Source organism: Spermophilus citellus, assembly GCF_964194105.1.
Source record: "Spermophilus citellus genome assembly, chromosome: 13".
In the NCBI taxonomy this organism is placed as follows: domain Eukaryota; kingdom Metazoa; phylum Chordata; class Mammalia; order Rodentia; family Sciuridae; genus Spermophilus; species Spermophilus citellus.
The window spans coordinates 13,809,611-13,817,597 of record NC_138193.1 but is presented as its reverse complement, the minus strand read 5'-3'; positions in this window follow the sequence as shown (position 1 = coordinate 13,817,597).

Sequence of the window (7,987 nt, the reverse complement as noted above, 5' to 3'; positions counted from 1 at the left end):
CTCGGGCCATATCCAAACCACAGCAGCACAGCTACTCTGTCTCTCCCGTCAATGTTCTGAGACTCCATAGAGTCCCCACCAAGAGATGCAGCCCCTCCATCCTGGACCTCCCAATATCCAAACATGAGAAATAGATTTATTTTTTTGTATAAATATCCCAGTCCACAGCACTAATAGCAACATAAAATAGACTAAGAGCCTCCTGAAGGGGGTTGTAATTTTACAATGGAGAAACCTGTCAAGCACCACCATAGCCCAGTGGCCCAGGTTAACTTCACAGCTGACCAGCCAGGTGATAGACCATGGGGGACCAGAGGACACTTCCCCTCTTGGTCTTCTTCCCAAACTCACAATACCAGTCTTAGACATGAGGAAAACCAAAACAACCCAAATGAGGGACAGCCAAGAAAATACTTGACCTTCAGAAGAATCAAATCATGAAGAGCATGACAAGAGTGACGAGCTGTCACAAACCAGAGGACCAAAGGGGAGGTGACAACAGCACAGCTGATGTTCTGAGTGGGATCCTGGACAGGAAGAGGGAAACCCATAAAGTCTGGAGGTTGATTAGTAGTATCGGATCAGTTCTGCACTCTCTTACTTCTGACGAATGGTCTGGGGCTTATGTAAGATGTTAAGGAAAGGAGAGAGGTACATGGAAACTCCCAGAACTATCTTTGCAACTTTCCCATAAATTAAAAACTAAAAAAAGTCCATTTTAGAAGACACAACAGCAACAACAAAAAGAACTTTGTGCATTAAAATAAAATTAAAAAAAACTAGAAACCCTTAAAAACCGTGTTCATTTGGTTTCTAAAAATCTAAGCAGAAAAAATCAACTTTGGACTAGTGGAAAACAAACCTTCAGGCACCAACTTTAAATGCTCTCGTGACAAGGAACACCCTTGGTGCCTAGCCCTTGGCCACCTGTGATTCCAGACATCAAGGCATTCTAAAGTTCTGAAGTGAAACATTAGCAAAAACTCCCAGATCAACCTGATTCCTGGCACAACCTTGCTCTAATAATCTGCCCCCTTTGCCTGGTACCTTTTGCAATTTTGCTTCAGGTGATTCCTCCAAATCAGCCCATGATAACTCCCACATCAATCTCTTCTTATTGACTACAGCAAGAATCGAAGATGTTCCAGGGCTGGGAGTGTAGCTCAGTGGTGGAGCACATGCTGTGCAGAGGCCCTGGGTCCAAACCAGCACCAAACAGTGGGAAAAGTCTCCATCACAAAGTGAGGTGCAAATTAAAGGTGGCTATGAAGAACGATTCCCCAAAAGCAGAGAGCAAAGAAGTCATCTGCCTTCTAGTAACACCACAGCCACCACCAGAACTCAACCTCCTGTCCCAGAGCCTCCTACCCGGCCCCAGCCCACCCGGTGAGCCACACGCACAGGCCCAGAGAACTGAGAACAGAAACAGAAACTGCTGAATCACCTTGTGGTGACTGTCAAAGACGGCAAGGGTGGCTGAGAAAACGCAAAGGAGGGTTTCTAAGGACTGTGGTTTAATTTCAGTTGTGAAAAGACTCAACCAGGGAGCTGTATACTTGTTAACTGCCAAAGTCTACAAGGGCAGCAGGAGAAGAAACCAGAGAGAGAGCAGGAAAGGAAAGAAAAGAGGACTGCCCGGGAAGGATCCTGACAGGAGGCACTTCCGGCCCACAGCCCTGTGCCCAGAGCTCCTGGCCCTCAGGAGCACATGGATGAAGGGAGGTCCCCTCCCAGCCTTCCTTGCTGGACCCGTCCTGTTCTCTTGCGCCATCCTTGAGCTCTCACTAAGCCCCTGCACCATGCTGAGCACTAGGAACTCAAGTTGGGCTATTTCTGTCCTCAGAGGGCTCAGACGTTGCATGGGAGTCAGAGGAGTGAGAGGTGGGTGCCCATTCAGTGTGACACAGAGAAAATTTTACACACTCTCAGTAAGTCATCAGTGACCAGGGCTGTGGCTGCCTCTGGGGGAGGGCAAGGTTGATTTCTGTGGTTTCTAAGCCTTTGGTCTAGCAACTACTTTTACCTGGTTCTGTCAGGATGAGCTGCAGGGGTAGCCAGAGAGCAGAGTGAGAATCAAAGCACTCAGCCCAATGACATTCTAAGAAGTGAAGTTCTGGCCTGCTGCGGTGGCCCTGCCTGCAACACCTATGATTTCAGCTACTCAAGGCTGAGGCAGGGGGCTCACAAGGTCCAGGCAGCCAGTACAACTTCATGAGATGCTGCCCCAAACAAAATTTTAAAAGGGCTGGAAATGTAGCTCCGTGGTTCAAGACTCACCTAGCCCACAGGAGGCACTGGGTTCAATCCTCCATAATGAAAAAAAGAAAACACAAAAAGGAGGTGTCCTGGGCAGAAAGAGGAAGTCCCCTGGATGGAGGACTGGGGGGTGGGGAAATGATAGAAAAGATTGGAAGGGAGCAGGCAGGAAGCACAGGGAAAAATATGACCAAACCAGCAGAAGCTACATACGACACAATCTCCTACAACAAAAATACAAACTGTCAACAGTGCAAAAAATATTTCTTCAGTGGGCAGAGATCTGTCACTGCCCATGCTGCTGGGGACACTTGCTCCCGTGACATGATGATATGGCTCCACTGCCAGCCGCAGGGGCAGCTCCTGATCAGTCCAGGGCATCACACAGGTCCTCACCTCCAGGGCAATGTTGGATTCAGAAAGGAGGCTGATCCTTGAAACAGGAGAGGGGTTTTTGTTTGGTTTTGCTTTGTTTTGTATTTTAATTTTTGCTTGGTTTTCTTTTAGGATGCCTTTAGGAAGCATTGAGGCTGGAATGGCAGTAAGGGGTTAGTTGTGAAAACAAGAGGAAGCCAGGTGTGGGGTGCACACCTGGAATCCCAGCAACTCAAGAGGCTGCGGCAGGAGGTTCACAAGTTCAAAGCCAGTGTCCACAACTTAGTGAGACTTTGCCTCAAAATAAAATAGAGAGGTCTGGGGATGGAGATCAGTGGTGAAGCACCCCTGGGTACAGTCCCCCGTACCAAAAAATAAACAAAACAGCCAGAAGTGGATGTGTGGCACACCAGTTAATGTGTCGGAGGGACACCTGGTCCTAGGGTCCATGGCTAGAGCCAGGCCTCAGCTCCTATCTGAGGCTCTGCTCTGCTCATGGGGTGGCTAAGTCTGCTGGTGAGTGCGCTCCCTGTTGCCGGTTGTACTGTAAATGTGACAGTTACTCAAAGGACATCTTGATGGAATAGGACTATACACAATTCTGCTGCTGTCCACGGTGCAAACTCATTGCTGTGGTTCAGACATATCCCCCAAAGTTTCTGTGTTGGAAACTTAATCCCCAAAAACATATGTCATAATTTTCCATAAAGGCATTTAGAGGGAAGAACTTTGGGATTAGAGAATGTTAGGTGGGGGCCGGGTGGCATTCGTGGCTTTGTGAGGAGAGGAGAGAGACTGTAGCTTCACACTTGCCCCACCTCCCAGTGTTATAACACAGTGAAAAAGCCCCCGCCAGGTGCTGGCTCCATGCCCTTGAAACTCCCAGGATCCAGAACTGTGAGCCAAATAAAATTCTGTTCTTCATAAATTACCTCATCTCATAGATTCTGTTATGGCAACAGAAAATAGACCAAGAAACTCATCATCTTCAACAACCAATCCACTCACATGAGGTAGGCAACGTGCTCAGGAGCCAGGGTCCCCTGCTGGAACTTCAGAGTCACTTGTCCAGTTACTTCTCCATTTACAGTTATGTGGGAGGTAGGAAGATGGACACCGCAATCACCTCAAGAGCCAGCTACAACCTGGATGTCATGGCCTGGTGTAAAGGTAAAATTTCTAAGCTGATTCTAAGCTGCAAAAGCCTGAGTTAAAGTGTAAAAGACCGGGCATTGTAAAGTTTCTAAATTGCAAGGCCTGGGCTAAAAAGTAAAAGAGCAGGTATTGTTAAAATTCCTCTGCTACCCCCGGAACTTGTAATCTCTGTAGCTGTTAGGACAATACCCGAACTGCCCAGTAAATATTTCCATTGATTCCCTGGTTGTTTAATAGCTAAGGGCTCTGAGTAGCTCGGCACGTAGGCATCCAGGCCCCAAAACCAATCAGTTTTAATGTGTACCCCGCTTAGAAGTGACCAATCACCCCTGCCCAGACTGTTCCCGCCAATGAATGTACTAATCATGTCTCAGAGTTGTTGTTCAATTTTCCCACGCCTCATGATGATTTGTTCTGATGTATGCAAAGCCCCCTGCCCTCTCCAAAAAGTGTACTTAAGCTCCGCTTGACCTCTGCTCTGGGCTCTGGGCTGCTCTCCCTTCCTGAGTGAGCCTTGAGCCCCAGCATGCTGGTTCAATAAAACTCCCCCCTGCTTATTGCATGAAGCTGCTCTCTTGTGGTCTCTTTCTCCGACGCTTCGCCGGACCCTTACACTGGGATCTCTGAAGGGCCACAAAGAGGTTAAGCCAAGTATTCCCTCATGGCTCCCGGGAGGGAGTGGGAGAGCAAGCTGAGACCTGGGGTCTCTCCAGTGACGTCTGCCACACCAAGTCCACAGACAGTGTCAGGATGCAGATTTGCACCTGTTCCCTAAAGGCACTGTTAGGAAGGGATGCTGATCTCTCTCCACTGCCTGGCAAAGCAGTCGCCATTTGCTTGCAGCCATCGTCGTGTTCGGGACCCTCCTCCACTACTGGAATGAAAGCACTGCAAAACCCCAGGTGCGCAGAGAGGAAAGAGGGGACACACTGTCAGTCTGATGCTATAATGAAAAGAATGCAAAGAAGAGGCCCTGAAGAGAGCTTAACAGAGCAAGCTCCACGTAGCAGTCAACAAAAGACACACACTGAGAGGAGGTGCAGGAGAGTCCCACCTGTCTTGCAGGGAGAGAAGGGGGCAGACAGTTGCCCTCCTCTGCCTGAACAGCAGGTACCCAGGAGAAGCTCTGAGTTTTATGATCTCAACATGGTTAGACTAGTGTCAACTGAAAATGGGCTCACCTCCCTCCGAATTGCAGCCATCCTTGAGGAATGGATGTCAGTGGCCTCTAGTCTCTTTACAGAGATCCTGGTCCCTTACACAGGTAAAATTTTCTTTTTAAAACCAGTCAGAGAGTCTCCACCAAAAGGAGCAAATGTATTGCCATTGTCAACCTAAATACAAACGGAGAGAGCCTGTCTAAGGTGTACTGAGTTTATTTGGGAGTAGTAGAGGATTGTGACCTGGGACATTCATGCTATGGGGACACACAGGCATACCCAAAGAGGTTAAGGCAAGAGAGAGCTTTTAAAGGCAAAAAGAAACAGTGCATTGTCGCTACATAATTTATTTTGAAACAAAGACACTTGCCAAAGGAGCTTATCACAGGGGTTGAGGACAGTCCCTCCTAGTGGCATGTGTCAGGCAAGCGTTCTTGAGCATCTGGCTAGCTGTTCCACAAGCTGCTCTTGCAACTTGTGCAGCAAGCTGCTGTTTGGAAAGTCCTTGGCAAAAGTTTTTATAACAGGCATATGTGGGCAAAAGCCCTTCGGGGGTCTTTGCAATAGTTATCCTCAAAGGTGTGTGTGCCGAGGGCCCTCCCTTCTCAGCTGCCTGCTTCCTTTACTCATTTTGTGTTTGACACAAGGACTCCACTGTGACTCTCACAACTTTCAGGCTCTCTTCAGATCAAAGTCACAGCAAGGGAAGGTGGCAGAACTCGCCCAACTTTCCAGTGAAGGCAGAATTGCAAATGTCCCAGATTCTCCTGTGACATAATTTCAATGACTACAATGATCTGGAGACGAGGGGGAGACATTGGTCTGTCTGGCATCCCTGGTCCCTGCTCTGAGTTATGGCACTCCAGTTTTCTTTAGCAGGCACCCCTTCCTCTCCCGATACCACGAGGTTCGGGTTGGTGACCCCCACTCCTTCCAGGGTGCACAGTCCTTGCAGTTGTCTGCAGTGACCACGTCAATGAAAGGCATCGGCCAACTGGCTGGACACCCAGAGGGTCGCTCCCTTCCTGCCTGGCTGTGGAGCTGTTGGGCAGGTGCCTGCATCCCAGAGCCGGGGATCCCTGACAGTGCCACCAAAGCAGATGGCCTCCAGCCTCCAGACCTGAAGCCAAAGTGAGCTGTATTTCTGACTCTGCCCCAAGAGCCATGACTTATGCCACTGTAGGGGGCAAGCAAAGGAAGACCACCTTACAGTCACCTTCACTGTCAAGGGTACTTGCTTCCTCACACAGCTGGGGAGGCCAGACTTGGGGCAGGCTTCGGGGAAGGCTTGAGTCTGTGGCTCAAGGGTGTCCTCAAAACTTAGTGTGTTATGTTCGAATTCGGGACCCCGAAAAGACCACCAGAGACCAAGATCGATGTAAGCAGCAAAGAGGTGTTTATTGCGAGCTAGCTCGGTCCTCCTCACACACACAACAACTGGTGACGCTGAGAGGCCCCGAGCCCAGGGTTTGTAGCAGTTTTATACACTCTTTGGGGAAGGCAGGGACTTCACATACATCATAGCATCTCTTAGCAAATCATCACACACCTCGGGGAAATCAAACAACAACTCTAAAACATGATTAGCACATTCACTGGAGGGAACAAGTTGGGTAGGGGTGCTTGGTTACTATAAGAGGGAGGTTTATTTGAACTGATTGGTTTAAGCCATGAGGGGTGTACGTGCTGAACTACATGGTTTCCCAACATGTTATCAACCACCATAAACTACTGGGAGGGTCATCTGGCATCCCAGGTATTTCCCTGTCTCATGCTGATTGGTGGCTGCTAGGGGGTTACTATGGGTCTCCACCTAGCCTGACTGAGTCAGGGATACCTGGCGCAGCAGATCTCTCCTGTTATTTGTAGATAAACCACTTAGCAGGGTGGGAATGTGCCTAGGAGTGCTCTGTGGGTCTTTCCAAGTCAAAGGTGATGTCCCTTCCTTGGACAGGCTTTGCTCTGAGGTAGAGGCTGGTTTTTCAAGTGTCCCTGCTATCTTCTGTGGGTCACTTCCTCCTAAAGCTGGTTTCCCTCATGGTGACAGAATGGCGGCACCAAAGCTAATTTCACATTCAAACTCCACCCTGTCCCAAATGACAGATCTCTCCAATAAGCAAGGAAGCCCCTTTCCCAGGAGCAGTCATAAAACCTCTCCTCATAATTCATTGGTCAAAATCAGGTCAAATGACTATTCTTAAACCATCTCCTGTGGCCAGTGGGTAGCCATGCTCACTGTGGCTTCTGGGCTGGGGGACAGTGGGCAGAGCTCCCTATGACAAGGCAGGTGAGATGACTGGCTGCCTTTCAAATCGTACAACCTGTGAGAGAATGGCGCGTGGCCAAATGAAAACCTAGAATGTTGGGAGGGGACGGGCGTGAAGACAGATGCTGACTTAATTAGCACCCGCCTCGTGGGAAGGCAAAGGGTTAGGACTGCCCCAACGTCGTCTTGAAGGGAGTTCTCACATTAAGTCAGAACATAATTTATAACAATTTTATAGTAAACATAATGTATCAAGTCCTGCAGATCCCACCTCTCAGCCATCTGTCCTCTCTGGGTTTCTTTTTTTTTACCACAATGATTCTCCTTTATCACTATCTTTAATAATCAAATAAATTTTTAAAATCATGCCCCCACCTCCATGCCTTGGGCTAGAGCCCCATGAAGGTGCAGTGCCTTTCACAGGCAAGTGATCAAGCTGGCTCTCCCTCCCTCCCTCCCCACCTGCCAGGGTGCTTTGGCTGCAGGCTGGGGGGGGGGGTGGAAGAGGCAAGGCCTGGGGGTGGAACATTCTCTACTGCAGGGTCAGCCTCTGAGAAGCCCTGCAGCCCCATAGCCTCCACCTCAGGAACTCACCCAGCGGAATAGAGTCCCTAACAGGATCAAGAGGATACCTGGTGGCAGGCCAGGAAGTGTCCTTGTGCTGGCCGGTCAGCTGGCTGGATCTCACTGATGGGAGCAGAGGAGGAACAGGTGGGAGAAAAGAGGGGGACTTTCACGTCACATTCATAAAGAATGGCCACACTTCCTTCTCACC